We start from the raw sequence: 22,205 nt of genomic DNA, 5'->3' as shown, positions 1-22,205 counted from the left end.
ATTCTTGGCTGGTAATTCCTATTTTAAGTCAGTGATGTGTTGAGTCTTATGGTAGAGGAAGACATTCTTTGCAATATTTCCCTTCCATTTTCTGCAGCTAATGAATGGTGATTTCTCCATTAAGGACACAATCTGTTAGTTCTTAATAAGGCAAAACATCCTATTGAAGTTTTATCCTTGAAACTACATAAATGGGTGACTCTGTCTAATTCAATCAAGTTATGAATGGAGGTCCAAATTCTGTTACATTAATGTTAATGAGGGAAGAATTTGGTGCATAAAAATGAGAATAAAAGAAAACAGAAAATAATAAACGTTGGAGACGTGGAAGAGGAAACTGAAATGTTTTTCATTTGCTTTGGAATTGTCCCCTGGTAAATCTGCTTGGTGCAGAAACATTTAAGAGAATGACATTGATTTTGAAAAAAGAAAAGGAGTACTTGTGGCACCTTAGAGACTAACCAATTTATTTGAGCATGAGCTTTCGTGAGCTACAGCTCACTTCATCGGATGCAAGTTGCATCCGATGAAGTGAGCTGTAGCTCACGAAAGCTCATGCTCAAATAAATTGGTTAGTCTCTAAGGTGCCACAAGTACTCCTTTTCTTTTTGCGAATACAGACTAACACGGCTGTTACTCTGAAACCATTGGTTTTGAAGCAATATTCTGAAGGATTTGCATGTTTATTTTAGATTGATTTTTAAGGGTTAGTCCTGGAATGAAAAAATATAAAGATCAGGTTGTGCATAGGTGGGGGGAGGGGCATAAGGAGCCTAGCTCCTCCTTGTAGAAAGGCCAGGCATAATTATAGTCCCTGCATGCAGGGGAACCTAAGGGGGTTGCTCTCTTCTAGTGCTTTGGGAGGCACAAGCTAAGGAAGTGGGGGTGGGAAGAAGATGGGCCCAAGTCCCTGCCCCCTCTTTGTACTGTGCAGCAAAGCTCCTAGCTAGTCACTAAGAAAGAGAGAAGCATGCTGAACCACCTGAAGGGATGGTGCAGCGTAAGCACTCTCACTGCACAGTGGGGAGCTCCAGGAGGAGATGTGCCTCTTGAGGGACAGTCTCCTCAAAGCTCTCTCTCGCTGGGGAGGTGTGGCACACAATGACCCAGTTAAACCCTAACTGTATAAAAATGGCAGATAATAAATATGATGAATATTGTTTATTGCTATGCTCTGTTAATAGAGTGATCGTCCTCATCTCCTCTCGAGCCATCCTCTTGCTATCCATGGTGCTCATTTCCAGTATTGCCATCCTCAAGCGCTTGAAAATCAGGAGTCAAGCCCCCATGAGATTGTTTTAAAAGTCATGAAACTTTTAACAAGTAATAAATGTGATGTCCCTTTTGTTTGTCCTTCTGGTTTCCCCACAGGTGCACTCAGTCAACGTTTTCAAAGTTTCCTCTGCAACCATGAGGCCTAGAAACTTACGTTTTCTTTTAAAAGTTATGTCACAATCAACTGAATCCAAGAGCTCGGGCTTTAAGAAAAACTCCAAATGCCACATGATTCTCAATAAAATTGTGACTGTTGGTCACATCACATTTTCCCTGGAGCACCTGTGGAGGGAATTCTGAGACATGGGGAGACAAGTACAAATCAGGAGGAACCCCACTGAGGCCAGTGAAGTTACAGGAGTGTAAAACGAGCATGAGAGGACATTCAGCCCAGGGATCTGTCTATATAGCTGTTACCTGTCTATAAACTCTTTCATTTCTGGATGCCTATTCATTTCTTTATAAATATCAGGAGTACAAAGGCCAAGAACAGTTCTGGTCTGAATGCTATCCTGAGCTCAGGAACTGCTCAGAGGGGCTAAGGAGGGAATGAGGTGGGAACATGGCCCTGCTCCTACCAGCAGAGCTCTGCTTGGGGAAGCAGAGGTCTGTGTCACTCCAGTGTGGGTCTCTGCCTTAATGGCCATTCCTCCCCTACCTCATAGTACATCACCTCCTACAGTGGATCATTTATCCACCCAGTGAGTCTTTCTGGGGGAAAGGATGTCCCGATGTTGCCCTTGGGCAGTACCTCTCAACCTAGGGCTGTTCCTATTTCCAGGGGGTTGGGAGTCCTACTCCTTCCCCAAGACTTTCTTTAAAAGTTTAAATATTATTTGTGCTGCTGTCCCCTTCAAGGTTACAAACTGTCCCCTCTTCCCTTTTTTTAGGACAGGTTCCACTGATCAAGCCCAGCTTGATTGTCATGCACATTGTGTAAAGAGTTGTCACTTTGGATGGGCTATCACCAGCAGGAGAGTGAATTTGTGTGGGGGGGTGGAGGGTGAGAAAACCTGGATTTGTGCTGGAAATCACTTTAGATAAGCTATTACCAGCAGGACAGTGGGGTGGGAATAGGTATTGTTTCATATTCTCTGTGTATATATAAAGCCTGCTGCAGTTTCCACGATATGCATCTGAGGAAGTGAGCTGTAGCTCACGAAAGCTTATGCTCTAATAAATTGGTTAGTCTCTAAGGTGCCACAAGTCCTCCTTTTCTTTTTGCGAATACAGACTAACACGGCTGCTACTCTGAAAACTGATCAATCAGTTACTCTTGTGCCCATTCCTGGACCCAACCTCCCCAACTCAAAATGAGTTAGGATTATAAGAATGTCTACATATGAAGTTAACTGGGGATAGTTAATCAGGAATAACTCCATGTGTAGACAAGCCATTTCTAACCAAAGCCAATGTGAAAGTGAACTGTCGGCTCAGTTAAGTTAGTGGCAGGCAGCCTGAGGCCTTGTTCTCTGATGCTGTGCAGCATTATGTAGTAGCATGGCTGACAAGAGCAAGTCTGCTGGTTGCAACAGAGCCTTCGCAGCCAGGAAGAAGGGAGGGAGTGCATGGCCAGCTAATCAATGTGGACTAGATGGTGGGGTGAGTAGAACATGGGAGTACTAGAGAAAGGACACAAAAAAGCAGAGCCACTTGTGAGCACTACATCTTCCGCTCCTACTGCTCTGCCTACATTTCTCTCCTTCTCTGGCAGCTCTTAGAAACTTGAAGATGAGTATGCTTATGTACCTCCATATGTTCCACTAATACATTAGTGACCTGTTTTTACCAAAATGGTCAGCAGTGATATAAATATCACAAAATTGTCATCACTAGGTTTCCGAGTTTCTACCCCATTGAGATGATTGGGTGCGCTTCACCCATCTCAGGGAGCTGTTTCAGGCTCTGTGAAGACCTGTGCATTTAGCATAGCATTGATTTACATTCAGTTTACATTTGTGAGGTTATTATTGCAACCATAAGAGTTGGACATTTTTCTAAATGGAAGTTTCAAACCTGCTGCACAGTTCTGCTCAAGTGGTGGATTTGGTGACAAATTCAACTGCCCAAGTATCCAAGAATAGCAGAGCTCTGATTATAAGCATTTGGGGACAGCAACATTGACTTCTGTTATCACTGTAATATTTTTCATTCTTGGTTCTATATAAATAATAGTGATAGAACTAGGTAGCTGCTGAGCAAATTTACCTGTACAAATCTGCCAGTGAATACCGTTCATTACAGCAGCACCCCAGTCATTCTAGTCCTAAACCTCTCTTACCTTGGGAAGCTCTTTATGAAGGAGAGAATACAAGCAGATCTCAGCAATTAAAACTAGTCTGATCCTTTCTTTTTCCACAATCAAAAAGCAGTTTTTGTCAGTACGGGTCCATTATATGTTGCATTAGTGGGTGTGTTTGCTTGTTAATATGGCTTTCTCCTGTTTTCTCTGGGTGCAGTTCTGCTACTCAGAGGATATATCAGGCAACACTTGGAACAGGAGAGAAGACACAGAAATACACTGGTTTGATCATTAATTTAACAGACTCTGTTGATAATTTTGTATAATTATCATTTGAATTTCATATGAATACAAGACTCTCTGGCACATGCCACTGATTGAGACTGATTGCCAGAAGCTATTAAAAAGATTTATAATCAAATTATTTTTGTTGTTTGTTGTTGGGGTTTTTTTGTTTTTGCATACTGGTGCACAAAAGTGGGAGGGAGGGGTTGCTGGTTTTTTTGGATGACTACAATCTTCTATTGGTTTAACTCCACTATCCTTATTTATTAAGCTATGAATACCTGCAAATCCTTTAAAAGATTAACTGTATCAACCTGCTAAGCTTTCAAAGTAGTTAAAAATAACTACAAGCTGATTCTAATGACACACTGAAAACTGTACCTACTCTACATTTTACAATCTGTTTGCTGCTGTTTTGACTGGTGAGAAGTTACTACCCATATCTACTTAAACCTTCATGAAGATTTAGCAGAAGCGAGTGCTATTGAAAGCAGTTCTTACAGCTACAAGCCATTTTCACTTCTCAGTCCACTGAGAAGCAGAGGGGCACAGCTTTTGTTTTACTTTACAAGAAATGCCAGGGAAGAACGGTATGTAAGATGAAAACAGAAATCCAGCTATTTGCCAGTGCGTTAATGAAAGTGCTGTTTTTCACAGAAGTGCCAGGCTTGCACAAAATGGTCTCACTGGTTCCTGCAATGAATCCGTGCATGCGGAATTTTTCTGTGCTATGCTCTGGCTAGCTGCTTTCATTGAATTACACCAAGGAAAATTTGGGCCATTATGTTTAGGAATGTTGATGTATTCTGATGAAATATGAATAGAGAGGGCTGGATTATGCCTAAAAGGCATTGGGATGGGGGTGACGCACAGGAGCTTCACTGCAATGGGAGCCTCAGAATCTTTAATATTAATATTCTAGAATTCGTCCTGGAGCTCCTGAGGAGTGTATGCAATGGTAGCTCTGCCAACCCTTCAGAGGTGCAGTGGGTGCTCCCTTTCCCTCCAAGTCTAACCAGTTCTGCTAGCCAGTGGGGAGGAAGCGCTGGCTATGATCCCGCCCTTACCCTTCCCTGCCAGCTTTGGGAAAGCTAGAACATGTACTAGTACAGGGATCAGCAACCTTTGGCACACGGCCCGTCAGGGAAATCCGCTGGCAGGCCAGGACGGTTTGTTTACCTGCAGAGTCCGCAGGTTTGTCTGATCTCAGCTTCCACAGGCCGCGATTCGCTATTCCAGGCCAATGGGGGCTGCGGGAAGCGGCATGGGCCAAGGGATGTGTGGGCCGCCACTGCTTCCCACAGCCCCCATTGGCCTGGAATGGCAAACTGCAGCCAGTGGGAGCTGTGATCAGCCGAACCTGTGGACGCTGCAGGTAAACAAACCGTCCCGGCCCACCAGTGGATTTCCCTGATGGGCTGTGTGCCAAAGGTTGCCGACCCCTGCACTAGTATGAAGCGGTGGCTCTGCTCCAAGAGTCACTGTGGCAGGTCCTTGTACAAAAGTGTTTGAACAGTGCGGAAAGAGGCTTCTTGTGCCTCTCCTGGCTCCCTGGGCCCCTATACAGTGCTCTTAATTTTTAATCTTGTGGCTCTTATGTTTCATCTTCTGGCTCCAGGAACCTCAGTTAATGCTTTTATATGACAGAGGTGGATTGGAGAATTTGCAGTTTTCCGTCTCTAACACTGTAACAATTTGGCAACCTCTCTGAATCAAAATATAGGGCTCCACAGAGGTGCAGAGGTCCACTCATAAAAATCAGTTTATAGGATCAGAACCCTTAGGCTAGATTATCAGGTCTTTCTAGTTCACTTAGTAACATTCACTTGCAAACGGAACAGATTTCAACTACAACCAGCCAATGGAGAATCCCCTTTGGGCAGGGGAACTCTCCACTGGTGTATGTTGGGTGCAGGAGGCAGGACCAGCTTCTGCACCAGCTTTCCTTCACCCATAGCGAGGAAGTGTGCTGGCAAAGTGGGGGCATGCTGGAGCAGAACTCTGCTATGTTTCTCCACGGGCATTAATGGGGTAAGTTAGAGGAGCTTCTCAACTGCTCTAATACCAAGGTTGGGCAGTGCAGGATCAGGGAACTGCTTGCAGCTCCCTGTCAGCCTCATCTCTCTCCTGTGTTGAACAGAGCTCTGGCATGAGGAGAACTGAACCATTAGACTGTAAATTCCTTAGGGACAGAGATTCCATTCTTGTTCAGACTTCTTCCACCTATGCACACTTATGGTGCTGTGTAATTAACCTGACTTTGTTTTTGGTGATTTAGGTTGCATCTTACATTGTAAGTATATTATCAGTTTGCTGTGTAGAAATTTTCTTTTTATTTGTATTCACTTTTGGATTGAATAAAAGGCATTGAGAGGGGATTAAAAGGTTGTGGAACATATATACATCAAGTAGGCTCCATGAGTATGTGGGTTTTATGCCAGCAGCAGGAAGAGTACCTATTAATGTACCATTCTTTAAATCATGCAGAGAAAATGAATTCCGTGCACCCTTGAGCAAAAGGTTAGAGACCTCAGCTAGGAGTTCAGAAGTGTGATTATTAAATAAAATCACAATGACAGCATTCAAGGACAGTGTAGTGTAGTTTACTGATCCCAGGTAGCTTTGGAGATGCATGTTTACTATGCCTTTGGGTAGTCCTTTATGACAGTTGCTATATTCTGTAGTGAATATATGTGCTTTAATAAAACTACTGTGATTTATAAAAGCAAAATGGAATGTCCTGTTATGACTTCAATACATAAGGCAATTCTGGAACCTGTATTCATAATGTATTTTCATGGGAGAGTTAATGCAGTCTGATATAGTGAAACTCCTTTCATATCATGTGTGTCCTCACACAATAAATGCAACCTCTTTATTTTGATATTACAGAAAGAAACATATTTTAAAAATGGACTACTAAAATCTGAGCTTTTTCAGGTGCACAGTACACACCAGCACATAATGTTAGGTTGATTAACTCCTGATCTTCTGAGGTGCTAATTGCTCTCTGAGAGTATAAAATTTTTATTAAAGCTAATGTGAAAATATATATATAATAGATAGGTTGGGAAAAGAGTGTCTGTACGTCTGGGTATAGTGCTTGGATTATCCACAAATACAAAGTTAGTTTTTTAAAAGTCATATGATACACAGAGTACATAATCAGCAATAACCCAAATTTAGGTGAATAGATTTAACAATGCAGTTTAGATGTCAGAATCCAAATACTCGGGTACATCACTCATGAAAAGTTGTACAGAGATTTGGTTGTGGAAAGCAAAATATATCAATGAGTGAAGATCATCCCTCAGTCACTGAGAATTAGGTAGGTTGTCCCTTTAGAAAATACAATCCATGAGGAAAGTATTTCAGTTACTTTCCTGACTGCGCTTCTCATCGGCACTCCAGCTCATCCCTCCTGGTATTGCCGATGTCCGGTGAGGTGTTCTATGTAGATGTCCCTCTGCCACCTGATGGCGTCCGACACCATGAGTTGCTGCATCAGTCAAGCGTAGCGTTGACCGATTCTGCATTCTCTCAGCACTCGCTTGTTACTGGGGTCCCATGCGCCTAAGGCTCTGACGATCAGTGTGTGTGTAACCCTTAGCTGGTAACCCTTAGCTGGTAACCCTTAGCTCTCAAGGTTTTGGCCAGAGGGGCATATTTCTCTACCTTTCGAGCTCGGGCATTGTGGAAGGTCAGGGTTCTGTTCTCGAACGGCACTGTGACATCCGCCGTGATGATCTTCTTCCAGTCCTTGTTAGTGATGACGATGTCTGGTCGCAATTGGCTGTCAGTTCCGGGGATGGCGGAGTTTACGGCAACCTTCCCCACAGGTGGCGGGATGGCTCTGGCCTGGCGATCTTGAATGGTGTTGTGTCACAGCTGCCAGGCTCTCGAATAGGGCTTGCAGCTACACAGGACGTGGGGTAGCATCTCATTGGCACAGCCGCACTTCCTGCATCTCTTGTCCCGACTCCCATGAGGAACGGCTCTGTTCAGTGGGATGCAGTTGAGCTGGACCCTATGGATGAACCTCCAGTTGGCAAATCAGGTGAAGCTGCCCCCCAGGGAGGAAGTGATTGCTGGTGTCCCACTTGCACTTCACCTCGAATGCCTTGCGCTGGTCGGGCTTCCGTTTCAGGTTTTCCACGTATTGGCAGTGGATGGCATCCTTCAGGGTCCTCTCCAGCAAGGTTCTAGCTCTCAGAGTGATGACAGTGTGAATCTCCACTGCAGCTAGACTCGAGCTTATGGCACTTGGCTGTGGGACCGTTTAACTGCTGTGTAGACTTCCGGGCTTGGGCTGGAGCCTGGGCTCAGGACCCTGAGAGATGGGAGGGTCCAAGAGCTTGGGCTCCAGCTGGAGCCTAGAAGCCTACACAGCAATGAAACAGCCCGGCAGCCGGAGCCCCATGAGACAAGTATATGGGAGCAGGAATGGATTCTGCTACTAGGAGAGGAGACAATGTTGTATACAGCAAATAGAGCAGAGGAAGAAAGTCAAGAGATCTGGGGTAAAATCCTGGTCCTACTGAAGTTAAGACCAAAGCTCCTATTGATTTCAGTGCAGCCAGGATTTCACCCTTGATTCTGTGAATAACTTTGCCATGGACGCCCTGTGTCTTCCTGGGCAAACCATGCACTGTAACTTCTCGGTGCCACAGTTTCTCCATTTGTAAAATGGGGATAATAATACTTTCCAACTTAGTAAGGTGCTTTGACATCTAAGGCTTGATTTTTTTCACTTCTGGCACCTTCCACAGTCATTTGCACCTGTGCAAAGTTAATGCGAAGTGGATGTAAAATACTACCATTCTGATGTGGTAGCAGTTTATAACCACTTTCCACAGGTGTAAATGAATGTGCAAGCTGAAAGACAATGGAGAAGGAAACCCCCAGGCCAAGAACAGCTTAACATTATGAATCCATTATGAAAGGCCTGATTATCAACCTTGAAGTCTTTGTACCATTCCATACCAATGTATCTTAGAATTATTATAAAGGTCCAAATTCCCAGGTGTACTAGAGCTCCACTCAGCATACCTGAGGAAAGAGAGGCAAAGTTGTTCTGAAGACACCTTTGCGCTATCCTGATCCCTGGCACAAGTTAAAGCAGTCTCAGGGATGATCTGTCTTGTCCTGGCTTGTGGTGGGCTCCTTAGGAGATATTACAGGTAGAGGTCATTCTCTGGTCACGCCACCTACCACCAGCAGTGCACACAAGGTGGCATAGTGTCCCCATGCTGAGGGAATCATCAGCTGCCAGTTTAGGGCAATTTTATGGCCATTTTGCACCACTCCAGTAGCACCAACTGGCTGTAGCACAGACCAGAATCTGGCCCAATAATATTTACTTTCCAAAAATGTTGTTGTATGTCTTAATTACTTAATGTTTGTAAAAGAACTTTGAGATCCTTGAATGAAGAGCTCTATATAAATGCAACATAGCATCAGACCTCATCACAATATACAACATTTAAGTTTACCGTTTTCACCCTTCATGGCATGTTACTCATTGAAACTAAAGACATTCACAAGCTGTCTGCCTGGCTGCAGCATACCACCCATTCTGTGACATGCCCCAGTGGCCAAGAGTGTGGCATGCCTTTCTTTTTGAGAGGCTTGTCAATTGTCACAAGATGCCAGTCTCTTCTCACATTTTTACATGTAATTTCCATTCAGTTATATCCTCTCCTATGTGGTAATCAAAAGGGTTTTTTTAAATGTTTCTCATGTATATAAGCAACTTGCACTGAATCATAGTTAAATAAAAGACACTGAATGATTAATAGCATCAATATTACATCTGCCACAGAGTGACAGAAATGGACGTGTGTAATTGAGTCACTGTTCTATGGACATACTATTGTAACCCCATTTTAGCCAGAGCAGTTAGCCAATATCTGGGGTCTTGCCAGTTGTTTCAATGTTAGGAGGATAAATTGATAGTTATTTCTTTGATGCAATCCTGTTTATTTACAAAGAACTGTTTCTCTAAATACAATAGGAATCAAATATCAGGATAATTCTTTACATACACTTCTAAGCCTCTTTCCAGCCAGCATTCTGCATCAAAAGCTCTTTCTCTCAGGTCCAGGTTACCAGTTTTCCTCTTGCTGACTCTTTGGCTTTGCTGCCTTCTCTGGCTGCTTTTCACTCACAGACACACACAGCTCCACCAAACAATATCCAGCCCCACTCTTTGCATTCAGGCCCCAGGGAAAACCTCTCAGTCTACATGGCTCAATTCTTACTCCAGCCTTGCTATGCTGCTCTGTGATTTTGGTGGATAGCTTCTATTGTTTCAGCTATCACTAAACAAAGAGGTATGTAACTGCTCCCTCATTTAGCCTCAATGGAAGGCGGCTGTCAGGCCTGCTAGCTTCAAGAGGTTTGTGACTGGCCATATATCAAAGACACACTCCTTGGGAGTGTTGTTTAGATGTCCGAATTAGCTGAAAAATGTGTACAGTCAAAAACAGAGCTCCTTATTGACTATATATCAGGGGCTCTATATAATTAGGTGCTGAGCTCTTCCTGCGGGGAGCAGAGCAACCTTAACTCCCACTAAACTCACTGGAAATTGAGGACACATAGCACCTTACAGGATCAGGCTCCTAAGGGGGAATGTGTGTTTGGTTTATTCCAGGAAGTAACTGAAATAACTTGTAGCTGTGCCATATTTCACAAGCACATGGTTCAGATAAGACTACATACATAACAGATAGAGCTGAAACCACCCACTTTTGGGAAGTTTATAACTGTCCTCATTCACCTTTTAAAGAATACATTTCTGGCTGCAGCTCCCTCTTTTAGCAGAAATTGTGGCTAGCTCCTCAAATGCATCAGTTGTTCTATCTTTTGAGGCTATGCACATGTCTCTCAGTTTAGATTTAATTTTTCAGATACCCAATCAATTTCTTCCTGTGCTTATGTTTGAGGCTTTTAGTTATGCATTCTTCTTTAGACCATAAGGGCCATATCCTCAGCTGGTGTAAATTAGCATAGCTGATTTACCCCAGCTGAGGAACTGGTTAATTCTGATACTTCTCATTAACTTTCACATGTTCTCAGTTTGATACTCAGAGACATCGATCTAGCTTTTGCCCAATCTAGCTTTTGGGTGCTATCAGTTTCATGAAAATTCCCATCCACTAAATTGAGGTTAGTTTATAGTAGATCACTCTGCTCTACTGTACTCATCTTTTTTTCACATTGTCTCAATCTCCTAAAGTAGCTGGCAGAAGATGGCAGTGCCATGCCTGGAGGAAGACAACAAGATGCATTAGGGTCTCGGCTGTGATGAAATTTAGGCTTGAAAAATATCCAGGATTTCAGCTTTATTTTTCACTCTTTGACGTTTCAATTCCATATTGTTTGATGACCAAAGGAAAACCAAAAGTACTCCAAAATTGTTGATGTTTAGAGATCTTTTGTTTGCTTGGGTTAATTTGAAAGTTTAAGTAAAAAAACAAAAAATAAAAATCCCACATCCTACTGCTAATGGGACTAAATTCCTCTTTTGAAAAGTTTTCATCTCTCAGAACATTTGGGACAATTATCTTGGATGGATATGGATATTATAAGCCTGAACCTATCTCACCAGTTTTACATCAGTGTAATTCAACTGACTTCTGGGGACTCACTCCTGATTTTTTGATTCACTGGTGTAAGCAATGGCTTGAAGGCTTCTTTTAAGATATACTTTTGGATTTCTTTGAAGAGAACTACTTTTAACGTATGTCTCCTTGTGTAAACTATTACACAGTCTTAACTCCAATATAATGAAGAGTCTGGTGGCACCTTAAAGACTAACAGATTTAGGCGGGCATAAGCTTTCATGGGTAAAAACCCACTTCAGATGCATGGAGTGAAAATTACAGATACAGGCATAAATATATATTGGCATACACCATACCACAGAAACACTAACCAATCCCTGTAACAAACCCCATTGCCTTCTCTGTCCCCATATCTACTCTTGCGACACCATCATAAGACCTAGCCACACCATCAGGGGCTCATTCACCTGCACATCTACTAATGTGATATATGCCATCATGTGCCAGGAATGCCCTCTGCCATGTACATTGGCCAAACTGGCCAGTCTCTCCGTAAAAGGATAAATGGACACAAATCATACATGAGGAATGGTAACATACAAAAGCCAGTAGGAGAACACTTCGATCTCCCTGGACATTCAATTTTAAAAGTAGCCATTCTTCAACAAAAAAAACTTCAAAAACAGACTTCAAAGAGAAACTGTGGCGCTACAATTCATTTGCAAACTTAACACCATCAATTTGGGCTTGAATAGAGACTGGGAGTGGCTGGCTCACTACAAAAGCAGTTTTCCCTCTCTTGGTATTGACACCTGCTCATCAATTATTGGGAGTGGACTACATTCACCCTAACTGAATTGGCCTTCAACATTGGTTCTCCACTTGTAAGGTAACTTCCTTCTCTTCATGTGCCAATATACATTTATGCCTATATCTGTAATTTTCACTCCACATATTTGAAGAAGTGGGGTTTTTTACCCACGAAAGCTTATGCCTGAATAAATCTGTTAGTCTTTAAGGTGCCACCGGACTCCTCGTTGTTTGTGGATACAGACTAACACGGCTACCCCCGGATACTTAACTCCAATATATATACAAAAAGGAGATGTATTACAAGTTGCCTTTTTCCCTAAGAAATCCAAAAGGAAAATCGTAAGTTAAAAGAAAGATATGTGCTGTTAACATATATGTCCTTCTTGTATGTTTGTCAGTGTTAAGGCTGCATGGTAGTTTAAGAAGCTTTGGGTATTAACAATGTGCTGTGGAAGGAATAGTAGTAAGGGGAGGCTTGGTAAGTTTTATATTGGGGTAGTTAGAGAAACAAAGATCTGGCTGTTGACTTCAACTCTTTATTTCCTAGCTTTTAGGCACTGAGGACAATGTGGTTTTGTAACAGGGTTCACATATTGGCCACTAGCGTGCCTCCGCCTGTCTTGATCTGGGAAAGTAGCTCTTGTGGCACTGGGTGCCCCCTTCTGTTCTGTGCTTGCTCTGCAATAGTCTCTCCTCTGGTAACTTGGCTCTGTGGCCAGGTCCCCATTTAGTTCACCCCTTCTGGATTTACAAAGTCCAGCAGGACCGCTGTCCAAATGCCTTCTCCAGATGGTGTTGAGCCCCAGCTCAGGATTCCCCTTACCAATGGCTGGCAGAGGAACCCGGGCCTGCCCACTACACTGGGTTCCAACTCAGGGACACTATAACCAACAATCTAAGTCTACTCAGTCCCCATCCCTGTTGCTGTTTTCCTAGGATCCTTTCTACACAGCCTCTTTCTCTTCCCTTGTCTGCTTCTTGGTTTTGCATAGAAACCTACTCAACCGCCCATGGCTACTTCACCCCCTCTAGCCTCTTTACTAGACTCCTTACTCCTGGACAGGATCTCAGGGGTTACTCTTCCCCTGGACTTCCTCATTCTCACTAATGGCCTCCCTCATCCCAGGGAATGACTGCAGCCTCCTTCTCCTTTTTCTTTTGTTTTATGGTGATGCAGTCTCACTTGCTGAGTCTATGACTGCCAAACACTAGACAACATAGATTAATTCTTGAATTAAAATCTTTCACTTTTCCCAGTACTCTTAAAGAAATGCAATATTGCTTTTTTATAGGATTCCAAAATATCATATTGCCTCTATATAAATCCATGGTACGCCCACACCTTGATACTGCGTGCAGATGCGGTTGCCCCATCTCAAAAAAGATATACTGGAATTGGAAAAGGTTCTGAAAAGGGCAACAAAAATGATGAGGGGTATAGAACGGCTTCCGTATGAGGAGAGATTAATAAGACTGGGACTTTTCAGCTTGGAAAAGAGGCAACTAAGGGGGGATATGATAGAGGTCTATAAAATCATGAGTGGTATCGAGAAAGTAAATAAGGAAGTGTTATTTACTCCTTCTCATGATACAAGAACAAGGGGCCACCAAATTAAATTAATAGGTAGCAGGTTTAAAACAAACACAAGAAAGTATTTTTTCACGCAATGCACTGTCAACCTCGGGAACTCCTTGCCGGAGGGTGTTGTGAAGGCCAATAGTATAATGGGGCTCAAAAGGAAGCTAGCTAGATTCATGGAAGATAGGTCCATGGATCACTTGATGATAACCTGTCTGTTCATTCCCTTTGGGGCACCTGCCATTGGCCACTGTCAGAGGACAGGATACTGGGCTTGATGGACCTTTGGTCTGACCCAGTATGGCTTTTCTTATGTTCACTCCTTCTCTATCAACAGTATGTAATGTCTGTTATTCCCAGTATCACTCATAACATCTTTTCCATTATTTTGTTGCTTTGTTATATCTTTTTTGAGATGGGGCAACCACAGCTGCACGCAGTATTCACGGTGTGGGCATACCATGGATTTATATAGAGGCAATATGATATTTTCTGTCTTATTATCTATCCCTTTCTTGATGATTCCTAACATTCTGTTTGCTTTTTGGACTGCCGCTGCACATTGAGTGGATGATTTCAGAGAACTATCCACAATGACTCCAAGATCTCTCTCTTGAGTGGTAACAGCTAATTTAGAACCCATCATTGTATATGTATAGTTAGGATTATGTTTTCCAATGTGCATTACTTTCCATTTCTGAACATTAAATTTCGTCTACCATTTTGTTGCCCAGTCACCCAGTTTTGTGAGATCCTTTTGTAGCTCTTCACAGTCTGTCCTCCTACTTGCTGCTCCTTCTTCTGGATCAGGGAGATACACCCTTTTCTTTTTCCTAACCTGTAACCAGTCTTCCTCCCTGACATCCACCTCCAACCTTTTCTAAACTAGATTCAGTATCATTAATTACATCTTCCATCTCTTTGTCCTCCCTCCTAGTCCTGAGGGTCAGCAGCCTCCTTCAGCCTGTATCTCCCCAACTTCTCAGACATTCTGCCCTCCCTCACTCCAACTGGTTCTCCAGTCAAGTCCCTCACCCAACCACAGCCCCCAGCTGATAGCCCTCCAGCCCCTTCTTCTTTTTCTTCTTGGGTTTTATGATGCAGCAGACTCACTTCCTGAGTCTATAAAGGCCATTCACTGAATCTCATAGATAGGTTATAACCTAAGTCTGTCACCTTTCCCAGTATTCTTAAAGAATTATAGAATAGCTTTTTAATTGGGCTCCTTGTTTTTCCTTGTATTCTGGCTAGGTTTTTCAAAGATAATATTGTTACTTTAAGGCTTCTGAGTTTTCATCTAAAATATCTCCATTTACCTGTACAGTCTTTACAGTTCCATCAGAGATGATGTATTTTTTTTTGGGACCTTATGTTTTGCATAGTCTATCCTTTATGTTTGTTTATTAGAAACATATTACCATGACCTGTTAAAATTCTGAACACAGCCACTTTGCTCTTCTTCTCAGGGTCTTGGGTTATCTCAACATTTTCAACTATTGGGGATATTTCATGGAATTTTCCCCCTTCGTTTCATGTGCCCAGTCTTGCCTTTCCTTCCTTAGCTCCTTTTTGATTAAGGGGATCTCTAGGTCAACTTGTTCATGCTTAATAACATTTTTTGCGTGTTTATCTGCCAATGCGGTCTCCCACGTTCCTGGGATGCTGCAAACAACCTTTGACTCATGGCTGCTTTGACACTGCAGGCCATGGGATCATGTCACCTAATACTGGCCTCCATCTTGGACTACTAGTATTTTTCCACTAATAGGGGGTGGGGATCAAACTGGGAAACAAAGGATTCCTGCCCTATGTAAATCCTATTTAAGGCAGGGAAGTGAGTTAATCAGGGTGCATTCTTCACTGAATCCCTGCCCAGGATGACTGCTGGAAACATCTAAGAAACAAAGACAAAAGGGGGAGAGAAGAGCTGAGCCCAGACTGGAAAAGGTGTCTGGCCTGTGAAAGAATATTTAGAGTGAAAAATTACGACTTGTAACCAGTTTCTTCTGTGTCTTAAGCTTACATTACAGGTTTTTGTTTTATTTGCTGGGTAATCTGCTTTGATCTGTTTGCTATCCCTTATAATCACTTAAAATCAACCTTTTGCAGTTAACTCGTTTTTGTTTAGGGCTTGGCTACACTTGTGAGTTACAGCGCAATAACGGAGCCCAGGCGCACTAGCTCACTACCCGTCCACACTGGCAAGGCACATAGAGTAATCTGACTCTGCGGCTACAGCGCTGCTGGTACTCCGCCTCAGCAAGTGGAGTAACGTTTGCTGCGCCCTCGCTGGAGCGCCGCAGCGCCATTGTGAATGAGGTGTTGCTTTATTGCACTCTGATCAGCCTCCGGAAACGTCCCATAATCCCCTTAAGTCAAGTGGCCACTCTTGTCATTGTTTGGAATCGGCTGTAGGAATGTGGATATGGCCTTTGAAAGCTCAGTTTCTGACAGCTGGCTGCTTATCTGCTCCAGGACAAAGCAACCATTAGTGTGGAATGCTGTGTGTGTGAGAGAGAGAGAGGTGGGGGGGAGAGGGGGTCTGCTGCAGTCTGAACTTACAAGACAGAATGCTAACATGCTCTCAGCCTCCCCAAACCCCACTCTCTCTCCCCCCACATACACACAACACACTCCCTGTCACACTCCACCCCACCCCCCATTTGAAAAGCATGTTGTAGCCACTTGCATGCTGGGATAGCTACCCATAATGCACCCCTCCCAATGCCGCTGCAAATGGCACAAATGTGGCCATGCCAGTGCGCTTGAAGATGTCAGTGTGGACAGACTGCAGCACTTTCCCTACTGCGCTCTACGAAGGCTGGTTTAACTCAAAGAGTTCTGCATCTGCAAGTGTAGCCATGCCCTCATTCTAAAGCCAGCTTGTGGAATTCATAACGGGGGGAGGGGAAATATCTTTCTCCACATTGAGGGAGGAAGCAAAATTCAATTAGCTTATGCTGTACACTTCTCTGTGCAGCACAACACAATACAATTTTGGGTTTACTCTCCAGAGTGGGAGTGCACTTGAGTGCTGGGCGATTCCCTAACTGAGTCTTCCCATGCAGAGCTGATTTCAGTGTCTGTGTCTTTCTGCAGGTGGGTGTGTCCCTGTGTGTGTGCTGGAGGAGGCTTGAGGACCTGGCTCAGCAGGGCAGTATAAAGGAGCCCAGGCTGGCAGAACAGGCAGGCTCAGTGGTACCCCAGTACAACAGGTAGCACCCTGGGGGTAATACCATCACACTGACTTCAGTCTGAGGTAAGTACAAATGTAAAGTTATGTATTTGCTTAAATGCTTTTCTGAATTGGAGTCCCACTCTCTCTATGATATTTTAGTAACACTGGTACTACACTGCATTATGTAAACATTATATTTCATTATGTAAACCCAAACTTATGCAGGAATGGTAACACACATTTTTAGAAACACACAAATGGGTCTGTATAGCCCTTTGTGTATATTGATTAAATACATGAATGGATGGTGTGTTGGTAACAAGCATGACTCAGTATTGTTCTAACCCCAGTATTGTTCTAACCCCAGACAATATAGAATCTGCACAGGGTCTTGCTACATCCATTATGATTGTCACATTGCTTGTGTCACTAAGCAATGTAAAAATTTTAAGAGCTATTTTTCAGTGTGGAGTTCAAAGTCTAAATCAGGGCTTATAAACTGTAAATGAAAATCATTACATGGAACACATAATGAAGTGATGGATGTAGGCAGTGGCCTTACCTAACATCACAGGTTTCTCTCAGAGAATCCATAAATTATAGATTTTTTTTTTTTTTAAGCAAAAAGCCAGTTCAGATTTTCTGTGCTTTGTTTTCTTTTCCAAAATAGCACACACTTGCAATAATATCTCTCTAGACATTTATTATTATTATTTTATTATTCATTAATAGTAGCTGAAAACATGGGTGTAATTCGTAAAATCTTGTGGGTAAAAAAGCCAAAAAATGGTTGAGAAATTAAAACTTGGATGGTAATAGACCATCAATCTCAGTAATGATTGAACCTGGTGATAGTCTAATAAAGAGATCCCTCAACCATGCTTATCTTGTTTCAGTCACTTTACACTGACTCTGCAGAAATTCTAGGCTTCGGAATGACACAGAGTGATGATTATATACATTATTATTTGTATTACCATATTACTGTCATGGACCAGGACTCCATTGAGCTGGTGCTGCATAAACACTGAACAAAAAGACAGTCTCTGCCCCCCCAGGATCCTACAATATAAGTGTCAGACATGAGACAACAAGTGACTTTTGATAGAAGAGGGAGCACAAGTAAACAATGAGACAACACTGGTCACTGTCATAGGCAGTAGTTTCCGCACACTATCAGCAGAGTTGTTTTTTATAGGCATCACAGCTAAGGAGAGTTTTGGTGAGGGATTTGAAGGTGGATAATGAGGTAGCTTTGCAGATGTTTATGGGGAGCATGCAACAGTGTAGGAGAAAGCATGAAGGTGTTTGTTTTAATATTTAACAAGTGGGTGATCAGAGGCAGGTATCCACAGCTCAACAGCCAATGAGAGATGATAGGAAGGGAGGGGAGTGACCATGAAAGGCCTTGAAAGTGAATACAAACAGCTTATGTTTGATGCAATAGAGAAGGGGGACCCAGTGGAGGAATGGAAAGGGAGGGGGTAACGGTCAAAGCAACAGGCTAGGAAAATTATTATTGCAGCAGTATTCTGAGTGGACGTGAACAGGGAAAGACTGCATTTTTCAAGGCTAGAGAGGAGAAAGTTGCAGTAATTGAGATGCAAGATGATGAAAGCTTGAAGATTTTAACTTTGTGGATGGATAAGCAAGGCCATACCTCTGATGTAATGCAGAAAGAATCAGCAAGTCTTGGGGCTCATCTTCACTACCGGGGAGATCCACGCTGCTGCAGTCAACGCAGTGGGTGTCACTAAACAGATGGCAGAGCACTCTCCGCTTGATCCTGGTACTCCACTTCTCTGAGAAGAGTAAGGAGAGAGCATCTCCCATCTACGCAGCGCAATGAAGACACCAGGGTAAGTCAACCTAAGCTATGTCGACTCCAGCTACATTATTCATGTAGCTATGTTATTCATGTAGCTGGAGTAGCGTAACTTAGGTCAACTTACCCCTTAGTGAAGACAAGCCCTTAGACATAGAGAGAGATCCGAGTTGAAGATGATGCCCAAGGTATAGGCCAGAATGACAGGCAGGATGGTGATGATGTCCAAAATGATCAAGAAAGTCAGTATTTGAGTGCCTGGATAACCCTGGATATAATTAAATAAAAGGACAATGTCACAAAAAAGGGGGAGGGATAGCTCAATGGTTTGAGCATTGGCCTGCTAAACCCAGGCTTGTGAGTTCAATCCTTGAGGGGGGCCATTTAGGGATCTGGGGCAAAAATTGGAGATTGGTCCTGCTTTGAGCAGGGGGTTGGACTAGATGACCTCCTGAGGTCCCTTCCAACCCTAACCTTCTATGATTCTAAGGAAAGCATCACACATGTACAAATATTCACAAATAGAAGCTAAGTGAAAAATATATTTATATGTATCAGAATTAAATATTTTAAGTATGCAGCACCTTGTACATTTTAAAGTTTTCACTGCACATCCATACATGGCTGCATATTTTTAGGTCCTGTGTTAAATCACATGTGACATTTTGTCCACTGTAGTTTCTATGTGCATGTGTGTTGTGAAGGGGAAAGGACAGAGGAGTCAAGAAATAAACATCTGAACACGTCACAAATCCAATTAACTGTGACAAGGCTCGTAAAGTTGAGTGAATAACAAAGCAATGCTGTCTAGAAGCAGCTTTGTGTTTTGAATTGCATTGGAGAGTGTAGGGCACCAGCTGGACAAGGCAAAACCACTTCACGCTGCTGGATTCTCTGCACCCAGTAAGACCATCTTACTTATATCCTAGCTGGGTCATAGGACTATGATTTTCAAGCGTCAGTTCTTATCTCTTCACTGGTTCTGAGCACCAAATAAGGGAAGGACAGTATCCCACACACAGAATGCAAAATATGTGCTACTGTCATTACAGGATAATACCAGAAATCACAATGAACATCCCACTCTCCAATCCTCAACAGCCAGCACCAAAAGACTGCCCAGTAAGATGACAGACTTGAACAGAGCCGAACTTAACCCCTCTCAGACACAAGTTCTCCTGGCTGTCGTCTGGACCTGGAATCTACGCAGGCCAGAGGCTTTCCTTTTCCTTCCCCCAGCTCTTGACAGATGCATATTTTATTGCTGGGACAGGTGAGAGGCAAATGAACCATAAAATTTCTTCCTTCGATGATCTATTACATGTTTGGTTGAGATTCAAACATTTGGGGCCAGATTCTGATTTCAGTTATATCAATGTCAATCTGGAGTGTATTTGCTCTGGATTTACACAGTGGATTTATCCAGGATCCAGCCCATAATATTTTGGTAGGAAATTTAATCTATTAACTGCAACATGGTTGCACATACTGCACTTATTTGGATTACTTAGATCAATTACTTAATACTTGTATTGCACTTTGAAGCTGTAGGGCCTGATTCGCTGTGCAATTAAACCAGTTGTATAACTCTGCAATGCCATTGACTTAAATGGAGTTATTTCTTATTTACATATGGAAGAGAAAAATCAAACCCATTAAGTGTTATATAATTAAGTATTTTATTGATATACATTATTATTGTATTAAATTATCCCAATGCTAAGGAAAGATAGGAAGAATAGTAATGAGGTCAATATGGCTCCATCAGAAGTTCTTTATTTATCTGAAAATCAAAGAAATTCTACATAAAGTAGAAACATGGAGAAATTACGAAGGAGGAGTACAAAAGAATAGCACAAGCACATAGAAACAAAATCCAACAGGCTAAGGTACAAAATGAGTTTTATGCTGTTAGGGGGCTTATTCCTTCACCCACTTATTTCCCTGGTCCTTCTCGCATGAACAGAGAGCAACAATACCCAAAGTCCAAAGGTGCAAACAATTCGATGTTTATTGGGGTGAACTTCCAGCAAGCATGATTCCAGTTTCCTTCCTTAGTATCCTCCTTCCCAGCTCTGACACCACAAAGCCTTACACCTGTGTCCCTGTTCCCATTCCTGCCCTTAGCCAAACATGATTCCAACTTCCTTACTCCCATTCCCTGTTCCCATTTCCCCCTTTAGCAAAACATGATTCCAATTTTCTTACCCCCATTCCCTGTTCCCATCTCACACACCCACATGCCCACCCCCACCCACTCCCAGTCACTTCCTCATTGACTACAGATTATATAGTAAAACTTGAGTTCTGCTTAGCTATACCTTAACCAATCATTTTCCTGAAATTTAACTAACCAATCCTAACATATTGTAACATGATTATGTAACCAATTATATCCCACCACCTTAATTAGTTTACACCCAGCAAAATTAATTATACAGCAGACAGGAACAATCACAGAACCAGACAGAGATTATACAGACAAACAGCAGCAAAGTGGGAACTATAATGACAAGACAATACAGAAGTGAGGATTTCACATCCCAGCTATTGATAAGTGAGTTCTTGCCAGACAGGATGCTATCAAACTAAGTTTCCTTTTACATTTTCTAGGCACTTCCCTTTCTCTGGAGGTGATAGGAATACAATCCTGTCCTGATAGTGCCTAACAGCCCAATAGCACCTTATTTCAATGTGACTAGTTTGGAATGTGAGGATGTGACTGTTCGCTTCCCAGCTTATGGCTGCCTCTGCTGCTTAGCCAAAGGCCTTAGCCTAAGCACAGGGCCACAAACTGTCACAGTAAGAGAAGGCCCTTACACTGGCAGACAGTGGTTTTGATTCTTTCTTTTATACCTCTATCACTAGCCAAGTGATAACAATACACCTAAATTCTTAGAGTATAGGCCTTTACAGACAGGCCTGAATATCTATATCCTAACATATGCCCCTACAAGGGGCATAAAAGGCCATAAGAAGAGGTTCTTTAAATGCATTAGAAGCAAGAGAAAATGAAGGAAAGCATAGGTCCTCTTAACAGGGAAGGAGAGCTAATAATTGAGGCATCAAGAAAGCTGAGATGTTTAATGCTTACTTAGCTTCACTCTTCACTAAAAAGTTTAATGGTACTCAGATACTCAACACAATTGATATTAACAACAAGGGGGAAGAAATGCAAGCCAAAATAGGGAAAGAACAAATTAAATAATATTTAGATAAATTAGATGTATTCAAGTTGATAGGGCCTGTTGAATTTCATCTTAGAACAGAACTAGCTAAAGCAATCTTGGAACTGTTAGCAATTATCTTTGAGAACTTCTGGAGGACAGGTGAGATTATAAGGACTAACCAGCATGGATTTGTCAAATCATGCCAAACCCAAACTCTGTCCTTCTTTGACAGAGTTACTGGCCTAGTGGCTAGTGGGGAAGCAGTAGATG

General features: G+C 42.6%; 1 long non-coding RNA gene across 1 annotated transcript in view; it reads left to right on the top strand.

Moving 5' to 3' along the window:
* The window catches only part of LOC311516635, a 36,028-nt gene extending 15,704 nt beyond the window's left edge, over nt 1-20,324 (top strand). The window contains exons 2-3 of the long non-coding RNA XR_014710467.1: nt 16,862-17,021; nt 19,818-20,324. This is a non-coding gene — a long non-coding RNA (uncharacterized lncRNA). The remainder of the gene's footprint in view (nt 1-16,861; nt 17,022-19,817) is intronic.
* The last annotated feature ends 1,881 nt before the right edge of the window (nt 20,325-22,205 follow it).

Source organism: Lepidochelys olivacea, assembly GCF_965140295.1.
Source record: "Lepidochelys olivacea isolate rLepOli2 genome assembly, chromosome: 2".
NCBI classification, from domain to species: domain Eukaryota; kingdom Metazoa; phylum Chordata; order Testudines; family Cheloniidae; genus Lepidochelys; species Lepidochelys olivacea.
This window is presented reverse-complemented; position numbering and strand designations above follow the sequence as displayed.